Here is a 15,000-nt window from a genome sequence, read left to right as displayed (position 1 = left end):
GTCAGCAACACCTCAGTACCTTGCAGTTAAAATAAGCCTGTGCCAGTAAGCAACTCGAAAGAACCCTACTGTCATACTCGTGTGCTTGTGCCAAATAACAAAATTTCGAATGTAATTCTTTGAGATTTATTTTTAATCAACTGCTCTAATAATGATGACTGTGCTATTCAAAATCTTAACACTCTTAGCCTATGGTCTTTTCCCAAAGATTGAGTGTTTGATGATTTGTGGATTCAAAGGAGAGTATATATATACATTATTTGCTGTGGTTCGGAATTACCATAGTGCTTAACAGTTATCTTATTACAGTTTATTTCTAGTCATCATGATCTATTGTTTTAAAATATTAATTAAGCTCTGATTTTAATTGTATAATTTCATTTTGATTATGTTTATAACCTAAATTCAAATCTTTGTCAGAAATTAATCTGTTATGTTAATAAATATTTTGCTTTTTACATATCTATACGCATGGGGGGAAAATGGATGCGCATCGATGGGCTGATATAATTTTTTATCTTTCTATTTCAAATTGGTATAATTGTCAATTTTGTGAACTATTACATGGTAACTGTTGTAAGTTTCATATAATGTCCAAAAATTGTTACAGATATAGCACCCCCTTGTAATTAACCTTTTACAAATTTACTCTATGGGACATAAACTGACAAATCATTGGAAAAAATTCAACTCTACTCCATGAAATGTATTTGAATTTTAATATCACATGTATAATGTGTCTATTTTTTATCATTTTAAAAATTTGTTTGCATCCTTAGGATCATTATGAATTTGTGTTAATTACTTATTGAACTACATATTACATATATTAGAAATATTTAAAACTACTATACATCTGTACTATCTCCTTTGTTAGTTATGTGATTATTATTGAATGTACTTGTCAACTGATGAAAAATTTAAGCTGTTACACAGGCATAATTATGTATTGTTAAATACAGTTCCAATTTTCAAATACCTGTCAGTTATTGTGTTCATTATTTTTTCAATCTTGTATTCCGTTATAGGAGTTACTAAATATGCAGGCCACAAGTAGACTCCTGTATGTAATTTTATTGCCTTGGCTGTTGATGAGGCGTATTTTCGCTAGAGACGTATTTCCTAGTTGAGGAGTATTTTCTTTTTAAAGGCGTACTTATTAATCTAGACGTACTAATTTGCATAATTCAAGCTAAATTACGCCCGGAGTACGCCTCAGGTACGCCAGTATTTTCCATAGGATTTGTTGTTAAAAATCTAGCTGGACTTTCAGAATTATGGGTACGCCAGGAAATTTTAAAAATTACGTGAGCAAATTTTCGTACGGGTAGTTGCACTACCTCTGAGGAAAAATTCAATTATATATGAATGTCAAATTTTCTGGGCATGAGTTGTAAATTTGCAATATAAATAGAGAAATTCTGTTTCTTTATCATATAATCATATACAATTCAAGCTCCTGAAGTCATTGTTCATTTTAGTTATTATTACTTAAGGTAACTCCATACTCGCAGTTTTATCTGATACAAGTTTTAAAAGTGTATTTATTTCCATTCATTATAGTTAAAACTAACAAATTATCAAATAAAATACATAGGTCATCACACTTTTTAAGATGCGAGACGTACATAAACAGAATCATATATCACGGTCAGAAAATTGCAGTTTTCCTTAAACAGCGTTATCAAAATTTCATACAAACTGATTATGACGATATATTAGCATTCATAACAAATTCATGACACTGTATCTTCACAAAAATATACAAAATGTCTATAAAAATAAAGGAAATCTTTCATATAATAGACTTGATAAAGAAATCAATAAAAACATAGTTATTGCCCTTGGATTCAATATTTTAAAACGTATTATTGATTATTAATCTATAACTTAGACTTTTGAAATAGTTTATTTTTAACAAGATTTTTTACAATAGATATCGGAAAAGACCCTAACAAAATTTATGTTCCTATCATGCATAAATCTAAATATATCATTGATTTTGCAAAATCTGATGACATCACAGGAGGGTGGAATTACTTTAATATTACATATATCAGTCAGTGCTCCAAGTTGCGAGTAAAACGGTCGCATTTGCGACCAGAAAATCAATTTTGCGACTAGAGATTATAATTAAGTCGCATTTTCGCGAGTGAAGAAAATTTGGGCAACCAGTAAAATTTTAGAATCGGGATCGGAAGTCTGAATAAATATTTTTAGTCTCGGTCAAAACAATCAAGATGGCGGGAAAACGAGGTTTAGAGCACTTTGGATTAAAACAGAAGCCTCAGCCTTGTACATGTAACAAAGAAATTCAAGAATCACACGGGGAAAGTTCTGCATCAAAAGATGGCGTAGCAACGTCTAAAGAGAAATGCAAAAGTAAAGGAAGAACCCCAGTCCTGAAATGGCGGAGGAAATTTTCGTGATGGCAAAATGTTTTGCAGAATTTGTGAGGCCAATAAGCCTGCAACGTCCACAATTTCTAGACATCCATTGTCCTATTTCGCCAGGACCGAGTGTACATCTTTCAAACGTGGAAATGTGAGTATTCACGGTAAGAGTAAGAGACATGTCGTTGTCCGTGACTGCATTATTAGCAGTAAGTCGAGCGGGGCAACTGTTGCTGTTAATTTTCAAAGACAATCAAACTCGGGATGTTGTGTTCTTATTGATGCTGGTACTAATTGTTCAGCAAAAGATCCAACAAAACTAGGAGCTCTTAATCTTATTCGCATAACATGATAAGCAGTGAAGGCCCACTTATTGATAACTTTAAAGCAAATCCTTGTGTAGAACGCTGGGTTTCTTCTCCAGAAGCGTACTGTAAAATATACAGGATGGCCCAATGCAATACAACTTTTGCCAGAGTAAATGCTTGACTTGTTAGCATCCAGCATGTTTCACAGTACATTTCTATTCAGTTTCAAAATATAAACAAACAAAATGTATACATGGTGTTGATTTTTTACTTGCAAGATATTCATATTTAAAAAAAAAACCTTGTAAGTCTTATATTTACAATTTAGCTTTTACTATGGCGAGTAGAAATTTTGAACATGGCGACTAGAAATTTGAAAATGGCGACCAGAAATATTTTTAGGTCGCCATAATGCGACCTGATAGCAGATGCGACTTGGAGCACTGTATCATGTTTTTTTATTAATCAATAAAAGCCCTGCGGCAATATGTGATGTGGGTTTTTTTTTATATATATATCGGCATTTTTACAAGACAAAAATCCCTCCCTGTATCCGGAAACAATCGTGTCCGCTCACGTTACCGATACGGAACTAACATTTTTTCCACTCGTCAAAACTCGTTTTGATAATTTACTTTACAATTCTGCCTCCTTCAACACTAAGGCCATAACAAATCATAACAGTCCTCCAGATAACTACCACCAAATAAATCCCTACCCAAATTATTTACTCTAAATATTGCAACCCGGCCAACTGAGTCTTTGACCCATTTTTTTCTCTTCATTTTAAACTCCTTTTGATTTTTAACAATCGCTTTCCATTGCCATAAAGGATCCACACTTATTACGAAATTTCTGTTTGTATTTTTTCAAAAGAGGTTGTTAAAGCAAAACAATACCTACACATAAGTGATGGTATTGTTTACTATTCTCGTTAAATGAATTTGAAATTTGATTGCATTTATTTTATCGTAAACTCCTTTATTTGTGTAAAGCAACAAGTAAATGACAACTGCAATAGACTGTTTGCATGTAAAACTTTTTTTGATGCACCAGATGCGCATTTCGTCAAATAATGTTTCTTCAGTGATGCTCAACCGAAATGTTTGAAATCCGAAATAACAATGTAGTTTTAGAGCTATTATAGTGAAAAACAGTGTGCCAAAAAAGTGGAGTCAAATTCGTCTAAGGATAAGAGCTATGCGTGAGGGAGATAATCCCTAATTTTGAAATGAATTCTAAATTTTGTAACAGCAATTGAATATACATCCATATTTTCAAGCTAGTAACGAAATATTTAGCTACTGGGCTGTAGAGATGTATTACACACAATTGTGTTGACATTTTTCTTTCGACATGTTCTTGAGTGACTTAATAATCCATCAAGATAAATTATCATATATAAATCAGTGTGTAAATTTCTTGTGTAAAATATTACTCGAAAATACACAGGATTAATTTCTCTTAGAGACTATACAAAAAGCAAATATATTAATTGCTGCTTTCTTATACAACTGATACACATGTAGAACAAATCAGTTTTATAACGAATTCATTATATTTGAATTATGAATTCGCTATTAACGTATAGTGAATTATGCTTATAGCGAATTTTTATAGTGTCCGCAGAAATTCGCTATATCAGAGTTTTACTGTATTGTATTGCAATTCAATTGTGGATATAGGCCTCCACTTTGTATAGTTTTGTTGCAGTTCATGTCTTTGTATATTTTCAATTCATGCTCACAAAGAATGATCTTAAAAACACCGTTCATATGTTACCTGTATCATAGACAGGAAGATAGTACCAAGTTTACAAAGTTATCATTTTAACAGACCATGTCAGAATATAGAAATCAGTATTATGAAATTATGATCAGAGATAGATATTGTTGTCTTTTAAATGATGAATTCTTTTAAACAAATTTTCTTGTGGCCATCTAGATGTATGAAGGAAGATATTTTTGACTTGTTTCTGTAGATTCTGTAGATGGAGATTTTTCTGGTATAGGAGTTTTCTGTATAGAGAGGTTACACTGTAGTAGTCCCTGTTACTAGGCTGTTATCATGTTCTATTGCGTTACTCATCGTACCCAAGTGCCAATAAACTAAACTGGTCCTGTGAATGAGACTGCACCGAGGCTCTTCACTGGCAATGGTGACGTCTCCATATGATGAAAAATTCTCAAGCGGGATTTTAAATGATATAAGATATACAGTCTCAAAAACAACTTTCTAACTACCGTAAATAATAATAATAATAATAATTGGTTTTATATAGCGCCTTTTCCAGCGTATGCTGCTCAAAGCGCTTTACAATAATCAATGTACATTATTACCCTGGCAGACCTTATATCAATCTAGAACTTTCTCAGCCTCCTAGGAAGCATGCAGTGCAAGCTGCCATTACAAGCGCTAGAGCACTAACATTCTAACAATATCTTTCACTGTCTATAGCCAGGATTTAGAATCATTAGATAATCAATCTAGGATAGCCTAATTAACAAAACTGTTTAACATACATTTTCACAGGCTTTAGAAAATTTAAATAAACCACCTGAAGTCACTTAAAGTCTAGTTGGACAAATGTTTGGAAGTTCATCCCGACATCCGAATTTGTGTCTTTTGTATAAGTCAGGCACATGAACTATCTTTGAATGTACATCATACGATATGAATTATCTTTGAATGTATTAATGTTCCATATTACATATGATATCATCTTTATTGCATGCATTGATTTTTCATTTCACATATAGATGCTTTCATTGTAAACACTCTTGTAATTTTTCAGGCAGATATCTGGTCTCTTGGTTGTACTGTCATAGAAATGGCGACTGGAAAACTGCCATTTATAGAGGTAAGTTCATCAACTGTCCTCCCATTTCTCTGTGTATTGTCATAGGTACTTATTCTGTTACAGTAGCTATTTATTGGTTTGTTTTATTGTTTTATCTATTTATTGTAATGTCTATTTTCTATAATGTTTATTTCAAGAGATAATTATATAGTGTTTATCAGATGGGTATCCATGGCCCACAATTGGATTCAAACTCGAACCCAAAATGTCGACTTTGATGTCCAGTTTTAAAGGAAAACTCTGTTCTATCAATCTGGAAGTAAATCCGATAGATGTGTCTTCTATTTCACAGCTGGGTAGTCCTTAGGCAGCCATGTTTAAAGTTGGATTTTACAAAATGCATCCAGAAATCCCAGGCAGTATGTCAGAAAATGCAAAAAGCTTTCTCCTCAAGTAAGTCTTACAGAAATATCAAACACTATGTCAGAAAATACCAAATCCTTCCTCCACAAGTAATTCTTACAGAAATATCAAACACTATGTCAGAAAATATCAAAGCCCCCCCCCTTCAATTAAGTCTCACAGAAATATCAAACACTGTCAGAAAATACCAAAGGCTTCCTCCTCATCAAACACTATGTCAGAAATTACCAAAGACTTCATCTCTATCAAATACTATGTTAGAAATTGCCAGACTTCCTCCTCTATCAAACACTATGTCAGAAATTAAAGGCTCTATCAAACACTATGTCAGATATTACCAAAGGCTCTATCAAACACTATGTCAGATATTACCAAAGGCTCTATCAAACACTATGTCAGAAATTAAAGGCTCTATCAAACACTATGTCAGAAATTACCAAAGGCTCTATCAAACACTATGTCAGATATTACCAAAGGCTCTATCAAACACTATGTCAGATATTACCAAAGGCTCTATCAAACACTATGTCAGAAATTACCAAAGACTTCTTGCTCTATCAAACACTGTCAGATATTACCAAAGGCTCTATCAAACACGATGTCAGATATTACCAAAGGCTCTATCAAACACGATGTCAGAAATTGCCAAAGGCTCTTATCAAACACTATGTCAGAAATTGCCAAAGGCTTCCTCCTCTATCAAACACTATGTCAGAAATTACCAAAGGCTCTATCAAACACTATGTCAGAAATTACCAAAGGCTATATCAAACACTATGTCAGAAATTGCCAAAGGCTCTATCAAACACTATGTCAGAAATTGCCAAAGGCTCTATCAAAACTATGTCAGAAATAGCCAACGGCTTTCTCCTCTGTCAAACACTATGTCAAAATTTGCCAAAGACTTTCTCCTCTGTCAAACACTATCATGTCAGAAATTGCCAAATGTTTTCTCCTCTGTCAAACACTATGTCAGAAATTGACAAAGGCTTCATCTCTAACAAATACTGTCAGAAAATACCAAAGACTTCTCCTCTATCAAACATTGTCAGAAGTTACCAAAGTGCTCAAGTAAGTGTGAAGGGAATATCACACACTATATAATGTGAAAGGAATTCAAATTTAATAATAACCCTCATTTTCCTAAAAGCAAACGTACATGGAATGTTGTTAGTGCATCTGATTCAGGCAATATATCAGATATACAGAATATTACTACCAAACTCAAAAATACATTTACTACAAGTTTTGTATTTGAATATTTGTATTTGATATCTTTTTTTTCATGGTTTGCAATGTAAGAACAGAACTGAGTTAGAGACTCTTACATTTTTGAATATGCAGGATTTTGAGGACATTTCGTTAAATTTGGGATCTATTATTAGGACATTTGAACCAAAGCCAGAACTACGTAGCAAAGCAGAGGATTTGCTGAAGCATCCATTTATTGTTGAGTGAGTCATTATTATACCCCCCGCAACAAGTTGTGGGGGGGGGGGGGTATACTGGAATCGGGTTGTCCGTCCGTCCGTCCGTCTGTCTGTGCAGATTCGTGTCCGGGCCATAACTTCTTTGTTCTTTGACTTAGGCATACCATATTTGGCACACAGGTAGATCACCATGAGACGATGTGTCAAGTACCTTCATGACCTCTATATGACCTTGACCCTTGACCTCAAGGTCAAAATTAAAGGTTTTTTACAATGGATTCGTGTCCGGGCCATAACTTCTTTGTTCTTTGACATAGGCATACCATATTTGACACATGAGTGTATCACCATGAGACGATGTGTCATGTACCTTCATGACCTCCATATGACCTTGACCTCAAGGTCAAAATTAAAGGTTTTTACAATGGATTCGTGTCCGGGCCATAACTTCTTTGTTCTTTGACATAGGCATACCATATTTGACACATGAGTGTATCACCATGTGACGATGTGTCATGTACCTTCATGACCTCCATATGACCTTGACCTCAAGGTCAAAATTAAAGGTTTTTACAATGGATTCGTGTCCGGGCCATAACTTCTTTGTTCTTTGACATAGGCATATCATATTTGACAAATGAGTGTATCACCATGAGACGATGTGTCGAGTACCTTCATGACCTGTATATGACCTTGAACTTTGACCTCAAGGTGAAAATTGATTATAGGGTTTTGACATAGTCATACCGTAAGACATGGGTGTATCACCATGAGACTATGTGTCATGTACATTCATGACCTCTTTATGACCTTGATCTTTGATCTCAAGGTCAAAATTATAGGTTTATGCCATGGATTTGTGTTCGGACTATATCTTCCATTTTCTTCTACCAATGCATACCATATTTTTACACTCAGGAAAGAGGTAATTTATACCTATTAACAACACCCTTTGGGAGATTGGGGGTAAGCGGGGGGTATTCTTAGTGAGCATTGCTCACAGTACATCTTGTTAGCTCACCTGAACTGAAGGTTCAAGTGAGCTTTTCTGATCACATTTTGTCCGGCGTCCGTCTGTCTGTCTGTCCGTCTGTCTGTAAACTTTTCACATTTTCATCTTCTTCTCATGAACCACTGGGCCAATTTCAACCAAACATGGCCAAAAGCATCCTTGGGTGAAGGACTTTCAAGTTCGTTCAAATGAAGGGCCATGTCCCTTTCAAAGGGGAGATAATCACAAAAATGCAAAAATAGGGTGGGGTCATTTAAAAATCTTCTTCTCAAGAACCACTGGGCCAGAAGAGCTGAAATTTACCTGAAAGCTTCCTGACATATTGCAGATTTAAGTTTGTTCAAATCATGGCCCCCTGTGGTAGGATGGGGCCACAAGGGGGGATCAAAGTTTTACATACAAATATATAGGGAAAAACTTTAAAAATCTTCTTCCCAGAACCACTAAGCCAGAAAAGCTGAGATTTACATGAAAGCTTCCTGACATAATGCAGATTCAAGTTTGTTCAAATCATGGGCCCCTGGGGTTGGATGGCGCCACAATAGGGGATCAAAGTTTTACATACAAATATATAGGAAAAATCTTTAAAAATCTTCTTCTCAAGAACCACTGAGCCAGAAAAGCTGATTTTTACATGAAAACTTTCTGACATAGTGCAGATTCAAGTTTGTTCAAATCATGGCCCCCGGGGATAAGATGGGGCCCAAAGGGGGGATCAAAGTTTTACACACAAATATATAGGGAAAAACTTTAAAAATCATCTTCTCATGAACCACTGAGCCAGAAAAGCTGAGATTTACATGAAAGCTTCCTGACATAATGCAGATTCAAGTTTGTTCAAATCATGGTCCCCGGGGGTTGGATGGGGCCAAAATAGGGGATCAAAGTTTTACATACAAATATATAGGAAAAATCTTTAAAAATCTTCTCAAGAACCACTGAGCCAGAAAAGCTGATTTTTACATGAAAACTTTCTGACATAGTGCAGATTCAAGTTTGTTCAAATCATGGCCCCCGGGGGTCGGATGGGGCCACAAGGGGGGATCAAAGTTTTACATACAAATATATAGGGAAAATCTTTAAAAATCTTCTTCTCAAGAACCACTGAGCCAGAAAAGCTGATATTTACATGAAAGCTTTCTGACATAATGCAGATTCAAGTTTGTTCAAATCATGGCCCCCGGGGGTTGGATGGAGCCACAATAGGGGATCAAAGTTTTACATACAAATATATAGGGACAATCTTTAAAAATCTTCTTCCCAAGAACCACAGAGCCAGAAAAGCTGATATTTACATGAAAGCTTTCTGACATAGTGCAGATTCAAGTTTGTTCAAATCATGGCCCCTGGGGGTAGGATGGGGCCACAAGGGGGGGGGGATCAAAGTTTTACATACAAATATTTAGGAAAAATCTTTACAAATCTTCTTCTCAAGAACCATTGGGCCAAAGAAGTTCACATTTACATGAAAGCTTTCTGACATAGTGTAGATTCAAGTTTGCAAAAACCATGGCCTCCAGGGGTAGGTTGGGGGCCATAATAGGGACTACGGTTTTACATGCAAATATATATGGAAAGTCTTCTGATATGGACCAAGGTGACCCAGGTGAGCGATGTGGCCCATGGGCCTCTTGTTTTTCATTAGTGCCTGCTGGACAGGAAAGTCATATTCAACTCAAAAACACCATACAGCTGCAATTACCAAAGAAGAAAAGGTTAGAGAGATTTACATTCCCAGCATTGATCTGCCTATAATAAGTATGATCTGACTATAATAATTTGACTATAATAAGTATGATTTGACTACAATAAGTATGATTTGACTACAATAAGTATGATCTGACTACAATAAGTATGATTTGGTTATAAGTATGATTTGACTATAATAAGTATGATTTGACTTTATGTATGATTTGACTATAACAAGTATGATTTGACTATGATAAGTATGATTTGACTACAATAAGTATGATTTAACTATAAGTACGATTTAACTATAATAAGTTTAATTTGACTATAATAAGTGCGATTTAATTATAAGAAGCATTATGATTACATGTACCTTCTCAGGGACTGTAATGCGCCAGTTTCGAAATACGTCCTAGTTTTTTGTACATAGTAAGGCGCGAAACCATTTGTCTACACGCGGGAGTGGGACAAATATTCATCACTGCATAAGTGAATCTGCTATTAAGTTTCTCATTCGCAGCTTCATCACCCGACATTCGACTGATACACAAATCAAATAAATGAGAAGTATTATGGGAGTAATTAAATACATGGAATTCTTATCATATCACATTATTTTGTTGCTCGTACATATTATATCTAGGATATTACTTGCAAATATTTGTTTTTTTGTTTCCACTTAATTAGTAAAATATTTCTTTCGATAGTGTTTTATATTTCCAACATTTACATATTTAAACAGAAGCCGCTTTTAATACATTTTATTGTCTTCCACACTAACTGTAGGTCCACTCTGTCCCACTTTATAGCCATTCAAAGTTCCACTCAATGCACTGCCTATTTTGAAACTGGCATATTCACAATTAGAAATAGCCAGTTTTCGCGATTTAGTGAACACTAGATTTACCTTTGTCTGTTTGCTCTCTTGGAAAATTACGAGTAACATGGTCCTATTGTTCATTAATCTCCTCCATCTCAACATTTAGCAGTGTACTACAGTCATAAGACATTTCTAAAAACACCACAAAATATATATTAAAAAAACATCACCAACTTTTCCAATCGCAACTACTCAGCTATTTTCATAACGGCAAATAGACCTCATATGTAGATCGATGCCATTTAATAGAGACTGTTGCTATATGTACACAAATGCAACTATGACGTCACAAACATACGTTATGATATGAAACACGAGGCTCGGCTTCGGGATGAAAGCAAATGCAGCTAAGATGTCATGCATAGCCAAGATATTCTACCACTATCAATTTTCACTTAATATGTTGATGCATTAGAGTGAATGAGACGTTAATGATACCAAAACTAAATCTGTTGTGAAAAATAATCTTGCAAATACATGTAACACATTATACAGGGATTCGAATCTAGCCTTTTAACCTTATCCACATGCACGCATCTGGTGAATAAATGCATTGATTTGATGCAATCTTTGTGCTTGATCCCCGTCCGAGTCTTCTAACCGGTTATGGAAAAGGACGAGTGTGATCAGATTGCAACATTTCTGTAGTGATTTTACATGATTATGAAGTCCCGGTTTGATTATGATGTCACAGTTTGCATTCCCATTTACCGTCCTTTGTAAAACTTCAGTATTGTGCTAAATGCTGTAACTATTTCTAGAGAGCCACGGTCACCATCGTCCAGTATCGGCAGTAATGACACAATGGACATGGATGAATATGATGCCACAGAGGAGAAAGAACGAGAAAGGTATGCAACTCTTGTTTGATGCAGCATGGGTTATCTCCCCTAAGTGTATTCAGTTGCAGATTTGTTATTTGAGTTAACATAGTCGTTGTTTGTAACTAGCACTGCATGAAGTGTAGACTAGCAGAAGAAGTTTAGGATCGGTAACTTTTCATTTGGCTCCCGATTGTCTCATTGTGGAATAACATTTCATTGATGAAATTAATCCATATACTGAAATTTTCCACAAGTACTTAATTTTTAGGAAATTTTGCAAATTGAAAAATAAACAACTAGTAACAATATTTGGCCCACAGTCTTGTGTACTTCAGACACTTTTCAGTTTGATTCCAGAAATTAAATGTGCAGCCTAATTTCCTCCTGGCTGATGGACATTTTGGGTTTAGTTACAAATGGATGCTCAGGGTCAAATAATGAATGGACACTTGGGGTCAAATAATGAATGGACACTTGGGGTCAAGTAATAATGGACACGGGGTCAGTTATGAATGGACACTAAGGGTTAAGTAATAAATGACACTCAGGGTCTTTGCTATAAATCTCTGCTTTCTCTTGCATTCCTGTAAATATCACTGGGCTTAAACACTACTTAGTTGCTGAATATAATAGAATTATTAACATGATGATTAAGATTTTAAAGAATTTGGTAACTACAGTGTATATAATATGACTATTCAAATATGAGAACTGAAGGGACTGTAGGATATGGTAATGATACAATGTATATAATGTGATTATTCAGAGATGAGTATTGAAGGGGCTGTAGGATATGGTAATGATACAATGTAATATATAGTATGACTATTCAGAGAAGAGAACTGAAGGGGCTGTAGAAAATGGTAATGATGTGACTATTTAGATATGAGGACTGAAGGGGCTGTAGAATATGAGGTTGGTTTGGAAGGATGGATTGTATAAAAACCTCACTGGAAGAAATGAAATGGATAATTTCTGTGTATAAAGAGGGGGCTAAATTTCTAGTAAGTGTGTGTACATGGTAATGAAATGATTTATAGAGGAACATAGTGTGGGACAGTTGCATGATTGTGTGTCGACTCACCATTCTTGCATAGATAAGAAATATGCTAACAGTAATTGTAATGCACAATTGATAACTCTTTGATCTAAGCTTACACTAACTCTCAATGATATGTTGAAATAAGAATAACACAATCATATAATACTCTATAGATGTACATCTAGCGATGTTATGTCTTCATGTTGTGATGTCTGATTGTGTGAGAGTCTTTCAGGTCTAACCTATACAGAGACTCAGGGAGTGAAATACTCTATCTGTGAGATATTGAGCTTGGTTTAACCTGGACAGGGACCCGGGGAGTGAGATACTCTGTGAGATATTGAGCTTGTTGTAAGCTATACAGGGACTCTGTGAATGAGATACTCTATCTGTGAGATATTGACCTCGGTGTAACCTGGACAGGGACTCGGGGAGTGAGATATTGTATCTGTTAGATTGATTGACTGTATCTTGTTTAACGTCTCTCTCGAGAATTTTTCACTCATATGGAGACATCACCAATACCGGTGAAGGGCTTCAAATTTAGGCCTTTGCACGGCACTTACGGCCATTGAGCAGTGAGGGTTCTTTAGCGTGCCACACCTTCTGTAACACAGGACATCCATTTTTAAGGTCATATCCGAGGACCTGTGACATTCACACCTGTTGCCGAGCGTATGGAGATGGTACTGTTATTACCTGTTTTCACGATTTAGGTTTGTCACTGCCGGGATTTGAACCCCGACCTTCTGCATTTGGGGCGAATGCTCTTACCTCTAGACCACCGCGGTGGTGTTAGATACTGAGTTCGTTGGTTTATTAATTTTGTTTCTCATTGGAGATCTTCATTTTGACATCTAGAAAGTAACTTAAGTGGAGGGGGGATATTAGCTGTGGCAACTCGTGCCTGTTGAGTTGATACAAGTTTCTGGGACAATTTAATCTGGATATTGGCCTATAAAAGGGGAGGGGTTAGGTGTTACTAATGTGTGGTCCAAAGCCTGATGTTGATCTAAAGAGGGTTTGGCTAGGTTATTACCGATGTGAGGTTCCAAAGCCAAAGGTTCCTGATGCCGGCCTTTGTCATTACAGTGAGCTTAAATACCATAGATCCCGTAGTGTCCACACTGGATTTCTGGCCATGGACCGGGCAGACAGGTAGGCATGGCAACAGGGGTACACTGCATGTTACCATGACAACAACACAACTATGTAGCTAGGAGCTTGGTTACTAATATTGGTTACTATAGAAACTTTTGCTTTGCTGTGATGATTAGCACATCATGCCTTCCCCCTCATTTTACAAAGCTAGTCTTTTTTTATATTGTACTGTGTATAAACAGTTTTGATATAACAAATATATAATTATGTGATAATTAATAAAACATACTGTTACTATGAATTATGTTTCATCTGATTGTAATCAAGTCTTTCTCTGAATTGAAGCATATATCCTGAGACTCTATGTACAATCCCGTACGAAAATTTGCTCACGTAATTTTTAAAATTTCCTGGCGTACCCATAATTCTGAAAGTCCAGCTAGATTTTTAACAACAAATCCTATGGAAAATACTGGCGTACCTGAGGCGTACTCCGGGCGTAATTTAGCTTGAATTATGCAAATTAGTACGTCTAGATTAATAAGTACGCCTTTAAAAAGAAAATACTCCTCAACTAGGAAATACGTCTCTAGCGAAAATACACCCGTACAAAAAACAACAAATCCTATGAAAAATACTGGCGTAATTTAGCTTGAATTATGCAAATTAGTACGTCTAGATTAATAAGTACGCCTTTAAAAAGAAAATACGCCTCAACTAGGAAATACGTCTCTAGCAAAAATACACCCGTACAAAAACCCTCCAATTGTAGAAAGTACGCCTCAATTAGGAAATACGTCTTTAGCGAAAATACGCCTCATCAACAGCCAAGGCAAAAAAATTACATACAGGAGTCTACTTGTGGCCTGCATATTTAGTAACTCCTATAACGGAATACAAGATTGAAAAAATAATGAACACAATAACTGACAGGTATTTGAAAATTGGAACTGTATTTAACAATACATAATTATGCCTGTGTAACAGCTTAAATTTTTCATCAGTTGACAAGTACATTCAATAATAATCACATAACTAACAAAGGAGATAGTACAGATGTATAGTAGTTTTAAATATTTCTAATATATGTATTATGTA

The 15,000-nt window shown here is 35.4% G+C and overlaps 1 protein-coding gene and 1 pseudogene across 1 annotated transcript in view; one reads left to right on the top strand and one right to left on the bottom strand.

Moving 5' to 3' along the window:
* The window catches only part of LOC125673012 (uncharacterized), a 1,263,960-nt gene that overhangs the window by 1,078,176 nt on the left and 170,784 nt on the right, over window positions 1-15,000 (bottom strand). The window lies entirely within an intron of this gene.
* Window positions 1-15,000, top strand: part of LOC130046656 (mitogen-activated protein kinase kinase kinase 15-like) — a 66,938-nt pseudogene that overhangs the window by 18,820 nt on the left and 33,118 nt on the right.

Source organism: Ostrea edulis, chromosome 3 (genome assembly GCF_947568905.1).
Source record: "Ostrea edulis chromosome 3, xbOstEdul1.1, whole genome shotgun sequence".
In the NCBI taxonomy this organism is placed as follows: Eukaryota; Metazoa; Mollusca; class Bivalvia; order Ostreida; family Ostreidae; genus Ostrea; species Ostrea edulis.
Note: the sequence above shows the minus strand (reverse complement) of the source record. Positions and strands in the feature narration are given on the sequence as shown.